General features: G+C 36.5%; 1 protein-coding gene and 1 non-coding gene across 2 annotated transcripts in view; both read right to left on the reverse strand.

The window, feature by feature from the left end:
- The window catches only part of KIF21A (kinesin family member 21A), a 155,759-nt gene that overhangs the window by 126,069 nt on the left and 5,141 nt on the right, over positions 1-24,549 (reverse strand). The gene's annotated exons all lie outside the window — the stretch shown is intronic.
- On the reverse strand, positions 10,823-10,928 carry LOC136396498 (U6 spliceosomal RNA). Its single transcript, XR_010749783.1, has one exon. It is a non-coding gene; the product is annotated as a U6 spliceosomal RNA (small nuclear RNA).

The following is a 24,549-nucleotide window of genomic DNA, read 5'->3' on the forward strand; positions in this document are numbered from 1 at the left end:
CTTTATCAACTAAGTTTATCTAGTATCCTAAATCCTTTATTGTCATTTAAACAGTCCTCAAAGCATCTTCACCAGGGAGTAGGTTCTACCTCAAGAAACCACTTTCATTGTTCACCCATAAGAAGCAACTCCTTATCCATTAACATTTTATCATAAGATTATAGCAATTCAGTCACATTTCCAGAATCCACATCTAATTTTAGTCTTCTGGTTATTTTCACCATATCTGCAGCTACTTCTGCCACTGAAGTCACAAACTTATCATGTGTTCTTCACATGAGTCACCCATGAGGGTTGGAATCAACTTCTTCCAAACTTCTATTAAAATATTGATATTTTGACCTCTTCCCATGAATCACAAATGTACTTTATGGCATCTAGAATGGTAAATCCTTTCCAAAAGAGTTTCAATTTGCTTGGTCTAGAGAATTCACTATCCAATCCATGGCAGGTATAGCCGTATGAAATCTATTTCTTAAATAATAAAACATAAAAAGTCAAAATTGCTCCTTGACCCCATGGGCTGCAAAATGGATGTTGTGTTAGCAGGCATTAAAACAACATTAATCTCACTGTACCTCTACAGCAGAGCTCTTGGATGACCACGTGTATTGTCACTGAGCAGAAATATTTTGAAAGGAATACATATATATACTTTTTCCTGAGCAGTAGGTATCAACAGTGAGCTTAAAATACTCAGTACACCATGTTGTAAGCAGGTTAATGACATTCAGCTTTTATTCCTCCAATTATAAAGAAAAGGCAGAGTAGATTTAACATAATTTTTAAGGGCCCTTGAATTTTTGGCACAGTAAATGAGCATTGGCTTCCACTTAAAGCAACCAGCTGCATTAGCTCCTAACGAGAGTTAGCCTGTCCTTGAAAATTTGCAGCTAGTGTTGCGCAGGTAACATATATTATGCTCACTTCGTTCAAGTTGGTGCTGCCCAAGTGGAAGCCCGTCGCCCAGGTGATTGTTTGGGATGGGCGTGATTATGTTAATATGTGTTGGGGGAGGGCTTTCGCGCCAAAAGATTTTAAAAGGAACAGTGATTACTGTTCTAGGGGAGCAGAGAGGAGAGCAGAGAGAGGCCACGTGGAGGAGGCCAGGAGAAGCAGCCAAGATGGCGGAGTACTGGGTGAGAAGCCAGTTTGTGCAGAGAGAAGATGGGGAACAGAGGTGAATAAGGCTAGTGAGCTAGAAACCTTTGATTCTAGGAAACTCGGATAAGTCAGTAGCTTTGTGAGCACTGAATGAGTGGGTTTTGGAGCCCAGTGTGTGTTTTTACTTGCCCGCCTGGTGCAAGCTAGGATTAAAGCACCAGTTCTTGGCTCCATTGTTTCATTACTGTCTGTCTGAATCAAATGTGAACCTGCATGGGCCAGGCTGCTGTGATGGTGGCCGTGGCTACTGGCTTTACAAGCTAGGCACTGACTTCTCTCTAGATATAAAAATCCAAGATGGCATCTTATTCCAATAAAAGGCTATTTCATATACATTGAAAATCTGTTGTTTAGTGTAGTCACTTTCTCTCATTGTATTAGTTAGACCTTCTGGGTAACTTGCTGCAGCTTTTACATCAGTACTTGCTGCTTTGTCTCAATTATGTTACAAAGACGGCTTCTTTCCTCAAACCTTATAAACCAACCTCTCTTAGCTTCAAACTTTTCTTCCATAGCTTCCTCACTTCTCTCAGCCTTCACAGAATTGAAGAAGGTTAAGGCCTTGCTCTAGATCAGGCTTTGGCTTAAGGGAATGGTATCCATTTTGATCTTCTCTTTAGACCACTAAAACTTTCTCCGTGTCAATAATAGGGTTCTTCCACTTTCTTATCATTTGTATGTTCACTGCAGTAGCACATTTAATGGCCTTCAAGAACTTTTACTTTGCATCAACAACTTGGCTGTCACAAGAGGCCTAGCTTTCAACCTGTTTCGGCTTTTGACATGCTCTCCTCACTGAGTTTAACTATTTCTAGCTTTTGATTTAAGGTGAGAGACATGCAACTCTTCCTTCCACTTGAACACTTATTTTTGGTTATTAATTGGCCTGATTTCAATATTACTATGTCTCAGGGAAGAGGGAAACTCAAGGACAGGAGTCGAGATGGAAAACAGCTGGTCAGCAGAGCAGTCAGAACATACACAACACTTATCAATTAAGTTCACCATCATATATGGGCATCTTATATGATTCATGGCACCCTCCCCCCCAAAAAAACCCCACAATTACAATAGTAATATCAAAAGAGACTGCTAAAGGCTACCATAACAAATATAATAATTTAAAAAAGTTTGAAATATTGCAAGAATTACTAAAATATGACATAGAAACATGAAGTGAGCAAATGCTGTTGGGCTATGGTGCAGACAGATTTGCTCTAGTCAGGGTTGCCACAAACCTTCAATTTGTAAAAAATACAATCTACAAAACACAATAAAGCAAAGCTCAATAAAATGAAGTATGCCTGAAAAGGAAGATTTGGTTTTGCAACAGAGCATGTTGCTAAATGCCTGTCTTCATGATGATGTAACATAATTATGTTTATTAATAAAGTACTAAGAGTACCCACAAATCATCAAGAATTTAGCAATAACAGGGCACCATTAGTAAGGCCCCCAGGATATGTTCAACTGGCTTAATTGCCTATATATTTGTTAAGCAACTACTACGTACCAGAAACTATACTTAGAATCTATATCTATTATTTTATTTATTATTTCCTTGACTACAGTTTCTCAAACTATAATTATTTCCCCTTGCTTTAAAGAAAAAGGTTCATTATCTACCTTGTATGTGAAATTGGTACAATGACTAGATCTGTAGGAGGAAATAGAGTAGTATTGTTAAATAAATGAATTGATGAAAAAATAAATGAAAGGAAAGAATGGTGTGATGTGGTAAGGAATTAAATGGCATAGTATGATATGGTACTGGCTATATTCTGAAAGTTCCTTTTTTGCCACTCCCTTGGTGTTGATTGGAGCTCCTCTGCGAAGGAGCCATATTATCCAGCAATGCTTACTCTGAACTCACTTGAACTAATAATTCATATAATACTAGCAATTTTATCAAAAGAAGAAATATGACTTTTTTGTTGCCTGTTAATCTCAAATAAACAAACCTCAAGAAAAGTTTCTAGACACATCTCCACAACATTTGCCAAGAATTGGACAAACTAGCTCTTCAATTATCAGTCCTTATCACTCATCTTCAGGCTGTATAAGATAAGGCTAAGAACCCACCACGTTGGGGATACTCCAAAGACTATTTATAGGTATGGAGAAAACTTGTTTCTCTTTTTCTTTTTCTCTCCAAAGTATAGGGAAGTAAAACATCTCCCCTCTATCAAGCCAAGTGAGAGGGTGGTCCAAGGTTTTCTTTTGTTTAAAGACTAAAGAACTTTAAGAAGGGAATTATGGCATTTCACTTCCACAGAACACAGTGTTTCATCTCAAAATGTCTTCTTATAGAGGGCAGGCCCAGCTCAGAGTGTCCACCCAGGAGGGGTGAGAGACTCTCTGGGAAAATATGGTGTGTCCTCTAGAATCCAGGTACACATACACACACACACACACACATACACACACACCCATATCCCCCTGGGAAAGTCTGAAGATAGGAAGTGAAGAAATAAAAGTTAGAGGGCAATAATGGAGCCAGCAAGTTGCACTTTCCCTATTTGACAAGTAATATTTACCACTGTCCAAGTGGACAAAGACTAGAGTGGCCAGACAATAAGCCATTTCATAGAAATTTCCCCGAGGAAAGTTAACTACCATTGATTCAGATGAACATTCACTGTAAGAGGCCATAGGAATCCTGGGAGAGTACGGAGGGAAAAGGAGCAAGAGCATTCCTAAGAAGTCAGGCAGAGAGTGTCATTCTCCTGACAGACGTTGCAAGCCTCAGGGGGTTCTTCAAAAATCCAAAGGCCTAAGGGCCAGCTAGTATAAGCCAAGAGAGAACTACAAAAGTGCACCAAGTAAAGAAGTACAAAGAACAGAAAGTAAAAAGAAACTGTGCTCTTCTTCTTTAAATGTCTCCCCACTCCGTCTCCAGAAGCATGGAAGGAGAAATGGAAGAGGTCAAGACTGACCTGGATGGAAAGAGAAGATTAGGAAGAACTTTAATTCCTGAAAATGAGACCATTCTTACAGCTGAAAATAACCTGAGTGGAATGAGACCTACCCAAGAGTTTGAGAACAAGAACCAGACAAATTTTGATTGAAGCATAAATCTTAGCTAGATGTAAGCTACCAAACTCAGCTCCCTCAGCCAGCCAGTTACACAGTCTTTAGAAATCACATTTGAGAGGACAACTTAACTAGGGAAACATTCGTTAAATACAAAATGTAAAGTGAAAATAAAACAGAATGAAAAACTATATATGCAATAGAATTCAATTCTTTATTGTATTATACAAATGAGATTATGTTAAAATAAAATGCTTTTATTTATCTGGGGTGAAATTCTTATAAACTTTCTAAAATGAATAGATAATACTTTAAAAATCAGAAAAAAATATACCACTAAAAATTTTTCCTTTGCCGAAATAAGTAAATCAGAAAAAACCAGGAACTGTATTATTCCATACGTAGGTGGGACATAATAGTGAAACTAAGAGACATTGATAAGAGTGTGGTGGTTACGGGGGAGAGCGGGGAATGGGAGAGGGAAAGGGGGTGGGGAGGGGCACAAAGAAAACAAGATAGAAGGTGACAGAGGACAATCTGACTTTGGGTGGTGGGTATGCAACATAATTGAACGACAAGATAACCTGGACTTGTTATCTTTGAATATATGTATCCTGATTTATTGATGTCACCCCATTAAAAAAATAAAATTATTATAAAAAAAAAACAAAAAACAAAAAAAAAAATAATAATAATAAATAAATAAAATTAAAAAAAATTTTTTTCCTTTGCATTGACAACTGGGCTATCACAAGTAGCTTTGTAAAAAAAAAAATATGAAAATTTTTACTCTTACATCAAATCAACTTCTATCTTCTTTTTTAGCATCAGAAATATTGTTCCAGATCTTGCAGCCCAAGGCAATTTCCTTAATACTATCAGACAATGAGGACTACAATATTTCTGAGTTTCAGGACCAGAAATATAAACTGGTCAATAGAATGTGCACTGAAAACTCAAGTCAGTTCTCCGTACGACAAGAAAACGGCAGCCACTGCTACCAGAATTTAGATAATCAATTACCCTTCCACCCCTCACAGCAGGGCCACCAGTTACTTTCTCCCAGTTAGCAAAAGATCTCTAGCCTCCAGAAAAAGCAGCCATCTAAAATCTTCAAGTTGCTGTTTGGTCTAAAATAGAGAAAAAGCTCATCAAATTCCCGTTCATCAAAATCAACACCAGGAGTCCAAACTTCCCAGGTCATCCTTTAATACTGTATAAAAATGTTCATTCAATACTACTCGATATAGCCTCTAATTTGACCCCATTGTCCATTTCTCACTTCCTAAACACCTCCATTGTGTACTGGAAATCATGGTCTAACTGCAGCAGTATAGATGCGTGGTTAAACCTGGGACAGTGGTTGGAGTCATTTACCAAAATCAAATCCAGCTTTCTCTTACAGCTGAGTGTGTGATTCCAACCAATTTGCTTAACTTCTCAACTTCCTCATTCATGAAATGGGACTAGTAACAGTATCGTCATGTCACTAAACAATGGGGGTACATTCTGAGAAATGTGTCATTATAAGTACTTACACACACCTAGATGGTCTAGCTTGCTACACACCTAGATTATCTGGCAAAGCCCATGGCACCTATGTTACAAGCCTGTACAGCATGTGACTGTACCAAACAACATGAGATTAAATCAATCACGAGAAAAATTATGCAATATAAACACGAGATGTATGAGGCTGCTGCCAGTGTAACACAGCATACTGTTTTATAGAAAAAATTTTTAATAAAAGAATGCACTCTAACAATTCAAAGTATAATATAGTATAGTAAATACATCGACCAGTAACACAGTCATTTATTATCATCAAGTATTACCATATATGTTATGCATAGTGGTATGTGCCCAGTAGGTTTGTTTACAATCTACATCAGCCTTGCCAGCATCATCAAAAATATGTGAGTAAATGCATTGTGCTATACAACATTATGTCGCCACTAGGCAATAGGGATTTTTCAGCTCCATTATAATACATGGGACCATGGTCATATATGTGGTCCATCGTTGAGTGAAATGTCCTTATACCGCACATGACTGTGCCTATATTATAGAATTATTGTGAGGCTCATGTAAGTTAACATGTGATTTGGAGTTTAGAAAATTTGTTCTGTCATATAATGAATGTTTGTTTGTTCATTTATACTGATTAGAAACTCACCTATATCCTAAACCTAAAATGTGACCTCCCCATTCCCTGAGGACATGGCTTTTATTAAAGTGGTCTCAAGTAAGACTGGTTTTTCTTTCACATCACATAGAAGTCATGGCTTGAAGGTGAGTTTTCTTCTTGCTTCCTAGTGCAGATTTCAACTTGTCTCTCTTCATTCTTCTTCCAAAGAGCCCATCTTTTTTGAAGCACATGTCATCAGACATTTTATCACCCCTCAGCATCCTTTATTGCTGTCCTTGTCACACTGCCTCATCCATTGATCTCAGTCTACAGTATCACTTCACCATGACTTCTATTATCATTCTTGGCAACTTCAAATCCCTTAGGTGATACACCCAATACCATTATCTCATAGTTTGACCTTTTAAAAAAACATTCTTATTTTTGTTTTAAAAAAAAGATGTAGTCCAAAGAATTACTTCATTTTTATACTCCCAATTCCAAACCACATGCATCTATACCCCAAAATTCTTTTTATTCTGTTAAAATAAGAGTTTCCCTACTTACACCTAAAGGCCACTCTCTCTCCTTTCTCTCTTCGCTTATCCTTAGTCTCCTTCTCAAGTTTCAGTCCTACAAATCTCTCCCCTCTTTATCACACCATCAATTTCTCCTTCCCCTGGATCATTCCAGTCAGGCACAAGCATTGCTCATTATCATCCACTAAAATAAACTCCCCTAACCTTCTTCTTCATCGCATTTCTCTGCTCCGCTTCACAGCAAAAAATCTAAAAGCGTGATTGATTTCACTGTCTCTGCTTTCTCATCTTGCATTCTTTCCTTAATCCACTCCAAATAACCACTCCCCTAAACAGATCGTATCTGAAGTCACCAATAAACTCTTACCAAAGTTAATGGTCAATTTTTGCTCACATCTCACTTGACTTCCCAGCCAACATTTGAAAAACTTGACCAGTGTCCAGAATAACATAATCCCCTTGCTTTTTTCAAACCTCTCTGGATACTCTTCTCCAGTCTTGTTGGCTGAGTCTTTTTCTTTTACTGGCCTCTAAATTTTACAGTGTCCCAGGGATTTCTCCCCACAAGTCTTCGTGAAATGTTTTCCCTTCAGAGGTAACCTCATAGAGCCCCATGCTTCAACCACATCAAGGCGGTTGTTTCTAAAAGTTTATCTTCAGCCCAGACATACTCCCTGTGATCCAAACTATATATTCAATAGCCAACTTGACATCTTTATTAGGATGTCCAATAAGTACAGCAATCACAACACAGCCAAAGTCAAACTATTGATCCCCTTTCCCCAAAAATAAATATTTCTCATTGCCTCAAACCTGAGAACCTACTTGATTCTTCTCTCATCACAACAGCTTTATCAGCAAGTCCAAACAGCTCTATTTCCAACATACACCCCAAACCTACCTACTGCCACTGTACAGTCCCAGTCTCCTTCAACTCTCTTCCGGAACACAGTAACAGATTTCTCAATGGTCTCCCGCCTCCATCTTGAACTCTTATAACACCGTTCATCTTCTATATAGCAACCAGTTATCTGTCTAAGAAATCAGATCACGTTATAATTCCACTTACAGCTCCCTAAAAGCTTTCCCACTGAAATTTCCATTCTAGACTGTAAGGCCCTAAATGATTTGACTCTAGCCTATACCTGTTATTATCTATATCCCCATTTTTGTTATATTTGGCTATCCTGCTTTTTTTATTTTTTGTAATTTAGTGAGAGGAAGGGAGGCAGAAACAGATTCCTGCATGCGCCCCGACTGAAATCAACCCTGTAAGCCCACTAGGGAGCGAAGTTTTGCCTATCTGGGGCCCTTATTCCTTTGCAACCCGAGCCATTTTAACGTCTGAGGCAGAGGCGATGGAGCCATCCTAAGGGCCCAGGGTCAACTCACTCCAATTGAGCCATGGCTGCAGAAAAGGAGAAGAGAGAGAGAGAAGCAAGAGGAGAAGGGCTGGAGAAGCAGATGGGCGCTTCTCCTCTGTGCCCTGACCGGGAATCGAAAACAGGACATCCACATGCCGGGCTGACTCTCTACCACTGAGCCAACTGGCCAGAGCCTACACTACTCTTAATACCATTCCACTAACAGGCAAGCTTATTTTTCACAACTTTTGCACTTTTCTTTGCTTAAGATGCCCTCCTCTAGATCTCCTCATGGCTAACTTCTCAATATTCAAGTCTCAACGCATATGTCTCCTTCCAGGCAAAGCCAATTACTCTCAGCATATTATTTCATCCTCTCTATTCTATAGTATTTAACAACACCTGAAATTATTTTTTGTTATGTTTATGGTCTCTATTCTTACCCACTGTTAGCTTTTTGAAAGTGAAAACTTTCACCTTGCTACATCTATATCCTCCCAACCCAGAACACTCTTCCTACAAAACCAATAGCAGTCAAATATTTTTTTTGACAGACTGACTAAAGTCTCCATAATAGCCAGGAGTAGCTCTGGCCGAGTAGCTCAGTAGGTTAGAGCATCATCCCGATATGCCAAGGTTGAGTGTTCGATCCCTGTCAAGGCACATACATAAATCAATCAACGAATGCATAAATAAGAACAAGAAATCAATATTTTTCTGTTTCCTTTCACTATCTATCATATATCTATCTACCTCTCTTTCTCTCTCTCTAAAAATCAATCAATAAATTTTTTTAATTAAAAAAAAAAGAATCAGGAGTATACTATATTTTCTTCTCTGGTATTAAGAACTAGATCTGACAGGCTTACTGATGTATTAATCACTTCACAGAGAAGGACAAAGAAATAAAAGTCTACCCTTGCCCTTAAATAATTCAAAATTCAGTCTATCATATACTATAAATTATACTTACATATATGAATATGATAGAATTAGGAAAGGCACCCTTCGGAGGGAATAATTCTATGACATATATATTATCAAAAACTCTTTACAGAGGAGGAAACAGACTCAGCCAGCTTAAACAATTCGCCCAAGGGGAATTGTCAAAGCCCATTTTCCTCTTAGGAAATAATTTCTTCCACTTAGGAAACCAGAGCTGGTTACTTTGAAAGTTATATCAAACAAAAGTTTGAATGACCACAAAAGAAGCTTTCAAAGCCTGACCAGGTGGTGGCACAGTGGATAGAATATTTGCCTGGAATGCTGAGGACCCAGGTTCAAAACCCCAAGGTCACCAGCTTGAGTATAGGATCATAGACATGACCCCATGGTTGCTGGCTTGAGCAAGGGGTCACTGGCTCAGCTGGAGCCCCCTACCTAGTCAAGGCACATATGAGAAGCAATCATTAAACAATTAAGGTGCCACAACTATGAGTTGATACTTCTCATCTCTCTCCCGTCCTGTTTATCTTTCTGTCTTGCTAAAAAGAAAAAAGAAAAAAAGAAGAAGAAATAGAAGAAGCTTTCAAGGACATCTAAAAGCCCATTATCACATGTTCAAAGTGCCTTGGGTTTTTGGGTCCCAAAAGATAAAATAGATCATCAGTCTCCTGAGAAAAAACAGTCTATTCTCCACAGGACACCAGGATTGATGAAGTAAACACAATAGACATGCAGTTAACAAAGGGATGTTAAACTTGATTCAAACTATTTCTGGAAATGGAACATTTTAGACAACTTTATATGGAAGCTTCCTACCTCCCTCAGATTCAAGATGGATACTTCGAAGGAGTAAGTTATTAATGATGTGGGAAAAGGATATGTGTTTAATGTGCACCCATGTGCATGTATGTGCGTATACTTGTGTCCTTCTATGTGTGGATAAGCAAATATCAGTAAATCTTTACAAGTACCATCTGATGAAAATAGAATAAAATTTATGGAGATTACTTTTTAATAGAATAAGCATGAAAATTAGGAGAGGGTAAGTACAAAGGAAAAGAATAGAAAGCAAATCACTCAATAGGACCATGTTAAAGATTAGGAGAATACAAAGGTTAGATGTCATAAGACTTTAGTTATTAAAAAGTTTACATTACTCTTTTGGAAAATAAGGAGTCATATTTGTCTTAGAAATATGAGCTAATGTGATTGCAACAGCTATAGAGGTAGACTATCCTGGTAATTTGCACAAGTGTTCATATTACATTTATGGCAGGTCTCACAGAAGAGCTATCAGGTCTTGTAAGGACATTGGAAGACTCTCCCAACTGGACTGAGTTCCTCAAGAGCAAAATTTATAGCTATTCATTCTGCATTTCCCAGTGCCTAGCAAAGTGTTTGGGGAAAACTTGATTTTAGTGAGGCTCAATAAATAATAAGTGGAATTGAACTAAATAGAAATATATTGAATTAATCTGAGCCCAAATGAATTGGAATGGTCAGAAATAAAAGCTACTTATAATTTTAACAAATTCATTTTTATTTCTCCATGTAAGATAAAAATATCTAAGTTATTTATTTAAAGTAACTTCTGCTGTACTTCCAACGAGGATAGAGCAAACAGCTCTCTTTTTACATTTTTTTTAATTTTTAATATGAAGCACTTTATGAATTTGCATGTCATCCTTGCGTAGGGGCCAGGCTAATCTTCTCTGTATAGTTCCAATTTTAATGTATGTGCTGCCATGATAGCCCTTTACCAAGAGCCTATATTGTACTTAGCAGACGTGTAATCCACTTCACATGAAGAGGGACTTAAGTCACAGAGAGGTGTCATGTTATTTTTCCACAGGGTTACTTTTACACCACTGCCACCTCAAAGGGAGTCCGTGAAACTTAAGAGATCAGCACTCAAAGTCACAAAGCATTACTTTCACCGCCAAAACTCATTTTTAAAAGATTCAATCATAAAAAGAAAATTATGTAATGTGCAAATAAACATTTGATGGTCAAAAAAAGGCACAAAGATGACTGCTTTTGGAAACACAAGTTTCTGTGATTGCATTCTTTTTCAAGTAAATAAATTGCGTGGTTCTCATCAGAATGCACCGAAAACAACTCAAAAACGTAAGCAAAACTGTTTTTTGGTAGGAGGGTAGGGAATCTGATGATTTTGAAGGATAGTCGTACTCAGTTACATTACTCTATTTCTACCACTGTGCTTACTACTTTCATAGCTAATACTGAGAGGATTCTTCTGCTTCTCAGTGACAGCAAATACTAAGGCCTTAAGTCATCTTCATCAGTCAACTTAACTTTCTATTACACATTTTCTGAGTTTGTCTTCACAGTGTTCCATTTCACAGTAAACCAATTTGTAAAGGACACAAAGGTATTTATTTTAACCAGTTCAATCAGGTTTTTTTTCTAAACAGGTTTGTTTTAAAAAGTGAAGTCTGTCTACAGAAGCATCTGTTTCAGACTTTGTTCATGCCACAATGCAGAATAAAACTAGTCATCTAGTCAAAGACCTAATAGTGTATAAACAAGGAGAACCTACTTATTGAGACAGGTCTTGTGAAAAAAAGTCACAAATTTATTTTTAATTGAATCATGGTAATTAAATTTTAAAATATGCAAATGACATGAACTATAAAAAGGACAAAATTAATCTTTCTAAGTTAGCAAAAAAACTGTTAACTCTATCAAGTCTTTCAACTTCGTCACATTAATCATGGAAAGAGTGAAATGTTATATATAAAGTGTGTATGTGTGTGTATACATATATACACATGTATGTAAGTGTGAGAGTATGTGTGTGTGTTTTTCAGATCTCTTCTGGAGTCTTGGTTAAAAACTCTGTTGGTATAATAAGTGTGCTCAGGTTAATGATATACCAAGCAATAGATTTAAGAGGTTTAAGGATTAACATGTCAGTCAGCTCACCCTGCCAGGTAAGCAGTTGAAAATCAATAAGTATTAGCATGTGCTTAAAGATAAACATGAAAGGAATGTAATGCCATTGGTATACAAACTAACAGAGGACAAATATTTTTAATATTTTATTCACACTGGTCAAGAAATAAATATCTCAATCTTGACTTTCACAACTCATATTCCTATAGAGAAACTAAGACTCCATTTTATTATATAAACACAATGCTGATAATTTTGGTAATATCAAGATCATATGTTATCTAATATAAAATGCACTATTATCATTCTTTGTTTACTTTATTAAGATATAATTGACAAATAAAATTGTATAATATTTAAAGCATACATTGTGACAATTTCATTTAATATACATTGTTAAAGGGTTCCCCCATCAGGTTAATTAACACCTCCTTTACCTCACATTACTGTATTTGACTTTTGTCTTTTTTGTTTTTGGTGAGAATATTTAATTCCTACAGTCAAACTATATTTCTCTTACACCCGAAAGTTTGTACCCTTTTACCAACCTCTCCCTACTCTTCCACCCCACCCATCATCCCTTTTCCTCATCGTTAGAGACATACATAATAAATTGTTAAAAGAGATCCCCAAGTAAAGACTTGAGGGAATTCCTGTTTTAAAAAAATGCTTGCAAGTAAATTACATCGACTAACGTTTATTGATGACTGCTATATGTCAAGCATATTATTCTAAATGCTTTATAAATATGCCAATTAATTCTCATGACAATCTTATGAATTAGTACTCTTATAGTCTCCACTAGATAATATAGTAGACAAAATCAAGATGAATTTTATTTTTTTTAAAAAGAGCTCAACAAAGAAATTATCCCTACCTTGAGGTGATTGGAAAAAAAATTGTGGTTAGTCATTATAAGTCTAACTTTGTAGAGGAAAAATACAGATTTATAAATCTAGAGATAAGTGGCAAGGAAAAAATATGTGATAGGAAGAGTAGTATTAAGGGGAGAAGGAAAACTAAAAAAGGAAAAAGAATTAACATTTCCAAAACACTTCTAAATGCAAGACAAATTTCATATAATCTTAATAATCCTATAAGATAGGTATTAATTTCATTTTATAGATGAGGGGTTGTTCTAAAATTTTGAACTCAGATCAGTGTTACTCTAAACTCCATGCTTTTTTCAATAAGCCATGTTGCCAAGGTAAATAAAATTAAGACAGAGACAAGGGTGAAGAGAAAAGAAAGTTAATAAATGCAAAGCTAGAAAAAGAGAGCTCAACCAGCTTTTAGCAATTCCTTGATAGATACTGGGATACGACAGGGCATTGTTGCCAGAGTATGTTGCTTTCAATCTAGGATGAAGGGCTACCTGGAACTAGAATGGCTACTTGATTTTAAGGATAAGTGCCCTTGATCCCGTCATTCATTTGTGTTCTTCCCTCTTCCATTTCATTTTCAATGATGCTACCATAAGAAAAAGCAATTGCCAAGTTACCTAGATGTGTCAGTGCCATACTGAGCAATTGCAGAGTATATATACCAGTGGCCTGGCCTAGCCCATCACACACTGATAGGCTGCTTGATCAAAATTGATATGCTGTTTCATCACTGTGCATATATATCCCATGGCCACAAGAGAAGCCAACAGAACCATTTATGTATTAATGCAAAGGTAGACAGTTCAAGTGTGACCTAAATTTTCCATTTCAAAATGACAATCAAGAGAGCTGACGGCTGGTTCAGTGGTAGAGCGTCGGCCTGGCGTGCAGGAGTCCCAGGTTCGATTCTCGGCTGGGGCACACAGGAGAAGCGCCCATCTGCTTCTCCACCCCTCTCCCTCTCCTTCCTCTCTGTCTCTCTCTTCCCTTCCCGCAGCCAAGGCTCTATTGGAACAAAGTTGGCCCAGGCGCTGAGGATGGCTCCATGGCCTCTGCCTCAGGTGCTAGAATGGCTCTGGTTGCATCAGAGCAACGTCCCAGATGGGCAGAGCATCGCCCCTGGTGGGCATGCCAGGTGGATCCCGGTCGGGCGCATGCGGGAGTCTGTCTGACTACCTCCCCGTTTCCAGCTTCAGAAAAATACAAAAAAAAAAAGAGAGAGAGAGAGAGAGAGAGCTGAGGCAAGGACTCAAAGCTTCAAGTTTCTTGACAAACTCAATGTCATAGCCAACCAAAATGTCAAAGGGACAAGTTGAGAATCTTTTCCGTCAACTTATATTAAGAGACAAATATCACACATGAAACTAACACAACGTAATATTGAATGTAAACTGTAATTGAAAAAAAAACAAATATCAACTTATTTTATTAACATTAATATATTTCATACCATATTAGCCAGATTCATCAACTTCTTTGTGTGTGTGTGTGTGTGTGCATGTGTATGAGCAGACACACGTGTACCATATGTCAACCTCATACCAAAATCACAGCTTCTTGATCTCAGATGAGATATTTCTCAAAACATACTGGGGCCTCCAAGCTGGACAACTGGCCAGTGGCCTCAGTGACCTGGATGACGTGGAAGTGAAGTGAGGCCCAGAAGTGACATAGGTTTGATCAGTGCCAGCACAGGTGTCCCAGGAGATTCAATCTGATGGCAGCTTCCACTTCTGAGTGGCCTCCATAAGTTGAAGGAGATCCCAGTTGAAAAAAAGGGGGAAAGTTTCCCCCTGCAGAGAAAGGGGGCTTTCAATAATTTCATTTATTCAAATGGATTTGTATTTTAAATAGGAGGGAGGATATTCATCAAGAAACCAAGAGAGCAGCCACATCTGGACAAATAATGCAGAAAGTGACAGGAAAAGCTATAACCCTAAAGGCATAGTCATGTAAATTGAAGCAGATTTCAGACTAATGGGCTGGCAAGGCAAAGAACAGTGCTCTGATTTACTAGTAACTTGATTAGGACTGACCCAGAAACTCAGAGGTACTCAGCAGAGAAAAATAATGCCAATAAAATGATAGCACCAACTATTATTTTTCTGATTTTTAATTCAATTTATTGGGGTCACACTGGTTAATAAAAACTATATAAGTTTCAGAAGTACAACTCTATAATACATCATCTATACTTTGTTTTGTGTGGTCATCACAATAAGTCTCCTCTGTCACCATTTATGCCCCTTTACCCTCTTCTACCTCCCCCTACCTCCCAGTAGCAACTTAATTTATAAAACATTTTCTAATGCCAGTACTCTGACAATGTTTACAATCTTATTTTATTTAATTCTCACAACAAACACAGGCATTATTTTATTTAATAGAGCCCCCTGTAGAGTTTGAATATAAAAATATTTTTATTTATAATGATCTAAAAAGGGGGGAATGAGAATTCCCGAACATGGTTGGCAATATTTTTCACGTGTTAACAAATTTCTACTGATTCATTCTCACTAGTATCCAGTTGCTGCCTCAAATATCAGTAGTTGGTATGACTGTAAAGGTTACATTAAAAAGCAGCAAAGCTACTGAGTCCAGCTAGGGATCAAACTCATAGTCTTGGCTTTATTGTTAAGATTCACACTTAAATCACTGGATTTAAAAATTACCAATACCCACAGCACGCAATAATACAATTTTATGCCTTTTTATAAATGAGTAGAATCCTAATATTAAAACATATAAAATGAGATAACAAAGTTGATGTCCAAACATAATCAAATTTCAAACTGTGAAATCATCAAGTCTCTGAGTTACTCTGTGTTGAGAGCTGTAGTGATAGGACACCTGAACAAGATCAATGAAAAATTATGTCATTATAAAAAGTTAATATAAAATTTAGAATCAAAGATAACTAAAGAAACCCTATACTCAAAGACAAGAACTGAATCTGCTACAAAGGTCCAATTATACTTATGTAACAAAATAGATAACATAATCTAGGACAATAGAATTTGCTGCCAAGTTGGCAAACTAAAATTCAAAACCATCATATTGTATTGTCTAAATGGAGACTTGTAAATGTCACAGAGGTCATATTTGGATTAAGGAACCTTAAATGGCAGGCCAAATGAATAATGAAACCTGTAATCTCAGGTTTAATCCATCAGCATTTGACAACTCCCATTTTAGTAGAGAACAGAAGCAAACTAAGTGACCAGCAGGCCACTCACACAAAAATGTTTTCTGTGGAACTGCAGTAAAAACAAGCAAAATAAATGCCTTAGAAATGCACTGATTGCTCTGGCCAGAGGCTCAGTGGATAGAGCGTCGGCCCGGCATATGGACATCCCAGGTTCGATTCCTGGTCAGGGCACATAGGAAAAGCACCCATCTGCTTCTCTCCCCCTTCTCTCCCTTTCCTCCCCTCACAGCCAATGGCTCAATTGGTTCAAACGTGGCCCTGAGCACTGAGGATAGTTCTGTCTGAGTGTGAAAGCTTCAGGCACTAAAAATAGCTCAGTATTCCAGCATCAGCCCCAGATGAGGTTGCTGGTTGGATCCTGGTTGGGTAGCATGCAGGAGTCTGCCTATCTCCCCTCCTATAACCAAATAAAAAGAAAGAAAAGAAAAGAAAGAAATGCACTGATTTCCAAGGAAAATGGCATAATTACGAGCCTGTACTTGGTTTACCATCAGTAGCTTAGGCTATAACATGTTGAGCAATTGTCTGAATTATCTTAATACATTATATTTTGCTGTACATATATCTTAAAATAAAAAATTATATTATCAATACATTATTTTCTGAAAAGCATCCTCAGTATCATAACATTTAATCATATATTCTGGGTGAACAGTGCTATCCTCCCCTTTCTATAACCAGTGATAAACACACCATATCATAATAATTAACTACAACTTGACCTTCTCTAAGGTTTCTTTTTCCAGCTTGCTGGAAGAAAAGAATCTCTTATTTAGAGACTTCAGTTCCAGGAAACAGTCATTTGTAGAGTCTGTGCTCATCAGTAGAAATGAAAACATTATCAAGAATCTTAAGACACAGCTCAACTCTTAGACAAATGAATTTAATGTCCTTATTAGACAATAAAGCCTTGAAAATTAAATTACTGTTTGATACATGAAATTTAATATATATTGAATGGAATTACTGAAATAAAACAGATGATGTTCATTTAATATGTTATTCAAAATGTCCTTCTTTAATATAAAGATACAGAAAAATTCGGATACTATATTCTAATGTGGTATATATCAGGCTATAAAAATGTATCCAGAGTACAACAATTTAAACAAATGTAGATATACATATGAAAACAGACTAATGTATATGTACCAAAATTCTAAAAGTAGTTATATCATGGTGGTAAACTATGATTGATGATTTTTCTCGTATTTTCCCAGATACTTTTACTAATGTAATTACATTATTTCGATAAGAAAAAATAAAAAATAACAGGATGAAATCCAAAGCTGATTTTGAGATAATTAGGTTAGGCTTGAAATCTATTTCCTCCTTTTAAGTTCTATCTCTTAAAATGCTTTCAGCTAAGCCTTCACGTAGCTCCATCAATGAACACTATGGGTGCACTGCCCCAGCAGATCCATGTGTCAGAAAAAAAAATTTTATTAAAAAAATGTAAATGTACTTTTTAAGTCCTGTGTTTATATTATTCATGGCCTTTTTACTCAGTTTACTCCTGCAGCTCTCTTTAATTTACAGCCTGGTTTAGTGTGCTATTGCCACACTCAGGTGAGAGGAAGCAAAGAAAACATTAGCAACATTTTCAAAAATCTGGTGAAAGCCAAATCAGAAGGAAAATTCACATTTAGCTTATTAACCAAGATAATCACCATCCTCTTACAATAGCTTATGCAACTAGTAAGAAATATAACTCAATTAAAAACCGTACCAAATTTCCACAGAAGTCTTTGTGGAAAAAGAATGGTAAGAATAATAATAGTGTATTTCACTGAACTATAAAAGAAGGAATCTGGTAAGATAGAGCAAGATGGCATGAGATTTACATATTGAAAACAAAAGACTAGGTAGGGTAAGGTTTTTGGAAGTATTTATACAAATAGTTTCATTCATAGATGTGCAAGTGATAAACACTCAAAAGCAAAAAAAAAAATACAAACACCTATAAGCACTCTGCAAATTCAAGTTATGGGTTACATATTAGAGAATGACTAATCCAATTGCTTGAGTTTGGAATATAACCAACACGCCCATCGTTAGTTATATTAAACTAATCTCTAATAATATTACTGCCTGTGTTTGTGCAAAAACCATTTTCCAAATGTTTTCACGTGCTTATTTCTTTTAATCTTTTTCTAAGCCCACTGAAGTAAGTAGATAACTACCTGCACTCAGATCCAAGTTTGACAGTGACTATAGTCCAGATCAAAAGAGTTCTAACCTTCCAATCATTCATTCTATTCCTCACCTCCAATTGTTTTAAAGCCTCCAACTTCTGTGATTTCAGTGCACAGTGGACATTCAATAATTATGTAGCAAATTAATGAATTTTGATCTAAGAAAATAAATAAAATTAGAAGGAATAAAATTGAGGGTAGAAATGCCCTGAGCCTCATTAATATGTGATCAACATACCACATCATAATAATTAACTACAGCTTGATCCTCTCCAAGGTTTCTTGTTTCTTCTTGCTGAAAAGAAAGTCTTTTATTTGGAACTCCAAACTGTGTAGCTGTGTCAAAGAATGTGAATGTCTACTCCAAAATAAATATAATTTATCATATTCCAAAAACTGATATTGTCATGCCTAAGTGACAGACACAGCTTCCAAGAGTTGAGAATAATTTCAAAAACTAAAAGTTTACTATACACTATGAGATCCAAAAAGTAGAGAATAAACCTTGAGCTGACCTTGTTTTAGTCCCTGGGTGGGCTCATGCTGCCCACCTCACCACAACTGAGTCTAAACATTTTTTGGTTTCTTGCTCTTGTTAAAGAAGCAGATGGAGAATAGTTACCCACATTAACTGACCCTGGAATTAAATCCTAAATGACCTTCATTCCAACCTAGATTTGTAGATAACTTGTTTCAATTTAATAACCCCAATGTCCTTCAAATAGTCTATTGCAGTGGTTCTCAAACTTTTTGAAGTCGGGGCGCATTTAAAATCCTACAAATAGGCCTGACCTGTGGTGGCGCAGTGGATAAAGCGTCGACCTGGAAATGCTGAGGTCACCGGTTTGAAACCCTGGGCTTGCCTGGTCAAGGCACATATGGGAGTTGATGCTTCCTGCTCCTGCCCCCTTCTCTCTCTCTGTCTCTCTCTATCTCCTTTCTAAAATGAATATATTAAAAAAATAAAAAATAAAAAAAAACAAAAAAGAAAATTAAAAAAAAAAAATCCTACAAATATAAGGTCTACCGGAAAGTTCTGTCCATTTCTATCACAACAAGTTTCGACACGTAAGCACATGTTTATTTGGCGCATGTGTGCCTCTCTATTTTTATCACTTAATGTATACATACTGACGTTGCAAGTTAACTAAAACAAAGTTGATTCACGTTAGTCTTATGTGATGGCTACTGATAAAGTTCATTTACGCCACTGTATTGTATACGAATTTCAACAAGGAAGAAATGCTACAGAAGCATGTAGAAATTTATTGAAAGTGTTTGGTGAAGGTACAGTTTCTGATAGGACATGCAGTAGATGGTTCAAAAAATTTGAAACAGGTGATTTCGATCTTTCTGATAAGCCACGTTCTGGGCGACCATCTTTGATCAATGATGATGTTAAGACCATGTTGGAGCAAGATCCTTTTCTGACAACATTGGAGATCGCAGAAAGGCTTAATTCAGCTCAGCAAACCATTCCGGACCATATTTGGAAAATAGGATTGGTGTGGAAATATATTATTAATATTTAATAAAGTTTATTGACGGTAAGAAAAATTTGTATTTTGTTTTATTCCAAAAACAGACAGAACTTTCCGGTAGACCTTATAATTGTCGGCACACTATATACAAATTTCTGAGAAATATGTTATAATAATTAGGTCAAATATTAAAGAAAAAATTAAAGTCCAAGTGTGCTTTTATGGTAATTAAACAAAATAAATATGACAAAATTAAATTTATTCTGACATTAAAAAACATTTTTGTTACATTTTTTTGAGTTATGCTTTTTAGAGTTCATAAAAAAGGGTTAAAAAATTTAAAAATGATAAAAAACTTATCTTTTTATATATATAGATACATTCTTAGTAAGATTTAGTAAATTCAGCAGGTCGCAGCATGAATGTGTTGTTTTCTCATTCTTGTGTTTATGAAAAACATGAGCCTGATGTGTCCTAGCGATTTCTTCAATGTTTGGGCATATATTTGAAAGGCAAACTCTCATTTCCTCATCAATACATTGAAGTAATCTTCTCTTTTTACTCTTAATTGTGTTGAGGGTAGAAAATCCTAATTCACATAAATAGAATGTTGAAAACTGTAGTAAAATGTTCAAAGCTTTTTTCGATATTGCCACATAATCTTCTTTAATATAAATCCAAAAGGTTTCAAGAGATAATATCTTATGTTTAATCATCAATCAAAAACCCCCACCATACATATCATCTTAACTTTACACCAAACAAAGGATAGAAGAAACTTGCCTCCAGTCCTTCCAGGGAACATGGGGATAGTGTAAACAATCCAGCACCACAGCTTAACAGCCTTTTGCAACCTAATCAGGCAAGTGAGGTGGGGGGTCGGGCAGATTGTCAGTTTACAGCCAATTCCCCACAACTCTGTCCCCCAAAAATATAAACTCCAAAAACCCTGTTGGTTTTTTGGTTCCCAACAGGCACATATTTCTCTGGCATACCATAAGGCACACCTAGAAATCTTTTAGGGTGCACCAGTGCACCCTGGCACACACTTTGAGAACCACTGGTCTATTGTAATAATGCTGTCAATACAATATAGTTAGCACCTTCTTAAAGAAAAGAAAAAACATTAATTGTTCTCTGAGTTTTGGGATTATTTCAAGCCAAACAGTGAAAATTATCACATTGGGTATGTTTTTCCCATTGGGATTTTAGAGGGAAAGAGAGAAGAGTCATTTAAAGAAGGTCGGTGGCATCAAAAGGCAGAATCTTCCCTGCCCAGGAGCAGTCCAGAAAGGCTTTGTGAAAAGGTGAGATCTGGGATATTCTTAAAATTTTTTTAGTTGCTTGAGTTTAGCGAGAAGGAAGGAGGAGAGAGAGAGAGACATGAACATCCATCTGTTCCTGTATGTGCCCTGACCTAGGAATCAAACCCGCAACCTCTGCGCTTTAGGACAATGCTCTAACCATTTAACCAACCAATCTATCTGGCCAGCGCGCTGGAATACTTTTTGGATGATGGGCCTCCATTATAATCAAATTGCATTGTATTCATTCCTTATAAAATAAGGATGGAAAGGGCTGATATATTATTTAAAAACTTAGAACCACCTATCTAGTAAAGTAATATTCAAAAGTGGTCTTATAAACCACTCATATTTCTGCCACCATCTCCAATTCCAGACCCCAATAAATACAGCTCACCTCACCCCACTTGACCTATGCACCCCAATCCCACCCTCCAGACACCTCCTTGGTAGTGAGGCTGCCATTATTACTGAAATGTGCTATAATCCTCAAGTCTATATAGCAGGAGGAAAAATGTTGTAAGAACCAAAATGAGGGAAGGAGGAGAGGCCACATGGTCCAGGTCCAGCACTCACAAAATCCTCCCATTTACATGTTTAACATTATTTCAGAATTAGAATATATACACATTGTTCTTTTGAAGTTGCTGCTAAAGCATTAATGTGTTCCGTGTAAATGGTGAAAACTATCTATATGATTTTTATAACCCAGTTTTGGCATTTCTTCATATATTTGCATATACCAGGAATAGAAACCAGAACATCTACTCCAGCGGTCCCTCTCTCCTTAGAATCACTGGTCTAGTTTCCAGAACTGAGGCAACCAAACTAATGGGCACTGAGAACAGGAGAATTAATTTAAATGTCAAATTAAACTTTTATAAGGAGTGCTTAAGGGATCAAAACAGCAGCTTTTTAAATATATTCTACTTCTGGGATGTCTGCCAGCAAAACCCGAAGTCCTTGAAAATCCACAGCAAAGACAACCTGAGCTGCTAGTTGTGGGTCCTCAAGCAATTTCCTCAACTTGTCTGGGCTTCTATTGCCTCAACTGTCTTAACCAGCGAGTCCCCGCAAGGTCCTTTTCAAGTTCTAAAATCAATTCTGCCAATCATTGCAGAAGTACTAAAAATGATGTTCAACATATAAAATGTTTAATAATTTCAGAAAGCAAAGGACAAAGGAACCTCAAATATGATACAATTAGAAAAACCTCCTAGTAACTCTGAGGTATTATGAAGATTGCCCCTTTGGCTTGGCTGTCGTTTGCATCAAATAAAGCCTAAGCCAGAGGAAAACTATTTTAACACTCTGAGAAGATTAAATATATAGTTAATCCACTGGGAAACCATGCTGAAAAACAGAATTCACAAATCCGCTTCCCAGAGAGAAGCACTGAAAACAGCAAACATATTTGTTTTATTTTGAGTAAAATTATTCTAGTGACATACTGTCTACAGACACTTTCTATTATTTAACATGCATTTTCATTGATGTTTTTCTTCCTGATCTAAAACTCAGATAAAGGTCGTGTCTAATGCTGACAGAAAACAGCCATTTATAAGTCAGTCACACAGGTGCGTTGTAACTTGTCTTGGGCAAAAACATCCATAATAATGAAAATTCCACATTGACTTCTTTGAGGAGAAACTGATGAGAATTGGAAGATTTGGCAGATTATGGAATTAACTGCCAAGTTAATTTCTGCTTTCACGGCTTCACTAAACTGGAATTTCTAGTGCATCATTCACTACCCCATAATTAACCAATTAGCAGGTAAAATGGCAAGAGCTCAAGGAGTAGTGATAATTAGACATGAAATCTGAACTTCCACAAAGTTCCAAACAAACAGGTCTATCACATGCTATAAATTTAACGAACCTGAAGAAAATGTACCAGCTCATATTTTGTAAATAAAATAATTTCATTGGCTTTCAACTCACATCATCTGTTAGCTTTTACTCCTCCCTTCATTACCCTTACTTCCTGATCCAGGAAGACATACAATAGGGCATATATGTTATGTCAAGTAGAACGTGATATAAATAAAATCCATCTAATGCATAGGCCCTGGAGTTCGATTTTTGTATGAAATATGTTTGGAAATAGGACACACTTTCCACTTTATATCACTGTTCTTGAGGAATATATGAACTAAAAAAATGCTACTGAAAAAAATAAGGGAGAAATAAAAACTAAACTGCAACAATTGTCTTTCACGTCTAGTTTGTGCTGTTATCCTATATTTTATGTTAGTTCCAACATAGTTTGGGCATTTGAAGAACCTCATGTTGCTACATCTCAGCTCCATGAAAGCAGGAATCATGTCTGTCATGTGTTATGTAACCTCAGTGGTGGGAAAGTATCCAACACACAGTAGGCACTTAATAAATATTTGTTTCATTAAGGAAGGAATAAACAAATGACCAAACACCGGATACCCATCTATTTCTATAAAGTAAATATTTATAAGAGCCTTGCTTATCTACCTCTACATTTTCTAGATATTAAATTGTTTCAAATGATTTACCACACATGTATATTCTTGTTTTAGCAGCTTGAAAGATCCTTAGTACACTGAAATTAGTACATGAAATGTTTTAAAAACATTTGATAATATGTATAAGAACAGAAATAGGTATCAGAGTTTCACCCTGGCTACATAGCTCAGTTGGTTAGAGCACTGTCCTAACATGCAAAGGTTGTAGGTTCAATCCCCACTAGGGTACATACAGGAACAGACAGATGTTTGTCTGTCTGTCTCTCTCCCTTCCTCTCTCTCTAAAATCAATAAATAAAACTTTTTAAAAGAAATAAGTAAAAGAAACCTTAGTTTTTACACTTTGGCTGAGAAATCTTGAACAGGTCACTATTATCTTTTAGACTCATTTGTTCATGTGTATAATAGTGATAATATCTGTCCAGCCTACTTCACAGGGTCTTTATGTAGCTTAAATAAAATGTTGTATACTTGTATCATAACCAGGATGGAACAAAGAGACCACAAATGTCTAAATGTTTCCTCCTCAGTAACAACAGCACCCAGAATAAACATATTGTTGAAAAAGTCAAGTTTGAAATGGCAAAATAGTTCCTTCCTGTCAATATGGAGGCACCATTTGTCCCAACAGTTTGACTAACAACAAATCATATTTAATAAGTCTGAATATGGAAAGTTCTTAGAACCCTTAATACCATACACTGCCACCTAAGCATGAAGAAAGAAAAGTTCAAGGAGGTCAAACTGCAAATCAGTGCCAGTGATAGACCAGTACCTGAGCTTTTGATTGTCCAATCAGCCCTTAAGTCTGATGAGCAATGCCACTTCTTAAAAGTGCGTCAGTAAGGTGAAAACACAACAAATTAGACATTACACATTAATCCAAAC

This window comes from Saccopteryx leptura, chromosome 2, assembly GCF_036850995.1.
Source record: "Saccopteryx leptura isolate mSacLep1 chromosome 2, mSacLep1_pri_phased_curated, whole genome shotgun sequence".
Taxonomy (NCBI): domain Eukaryota; kingdom Metazoa; phylum Chordata; class Mammalia; order Chiroptera; family Emballonuridae; genus Saccopteryx; species Saccopteryx leptura.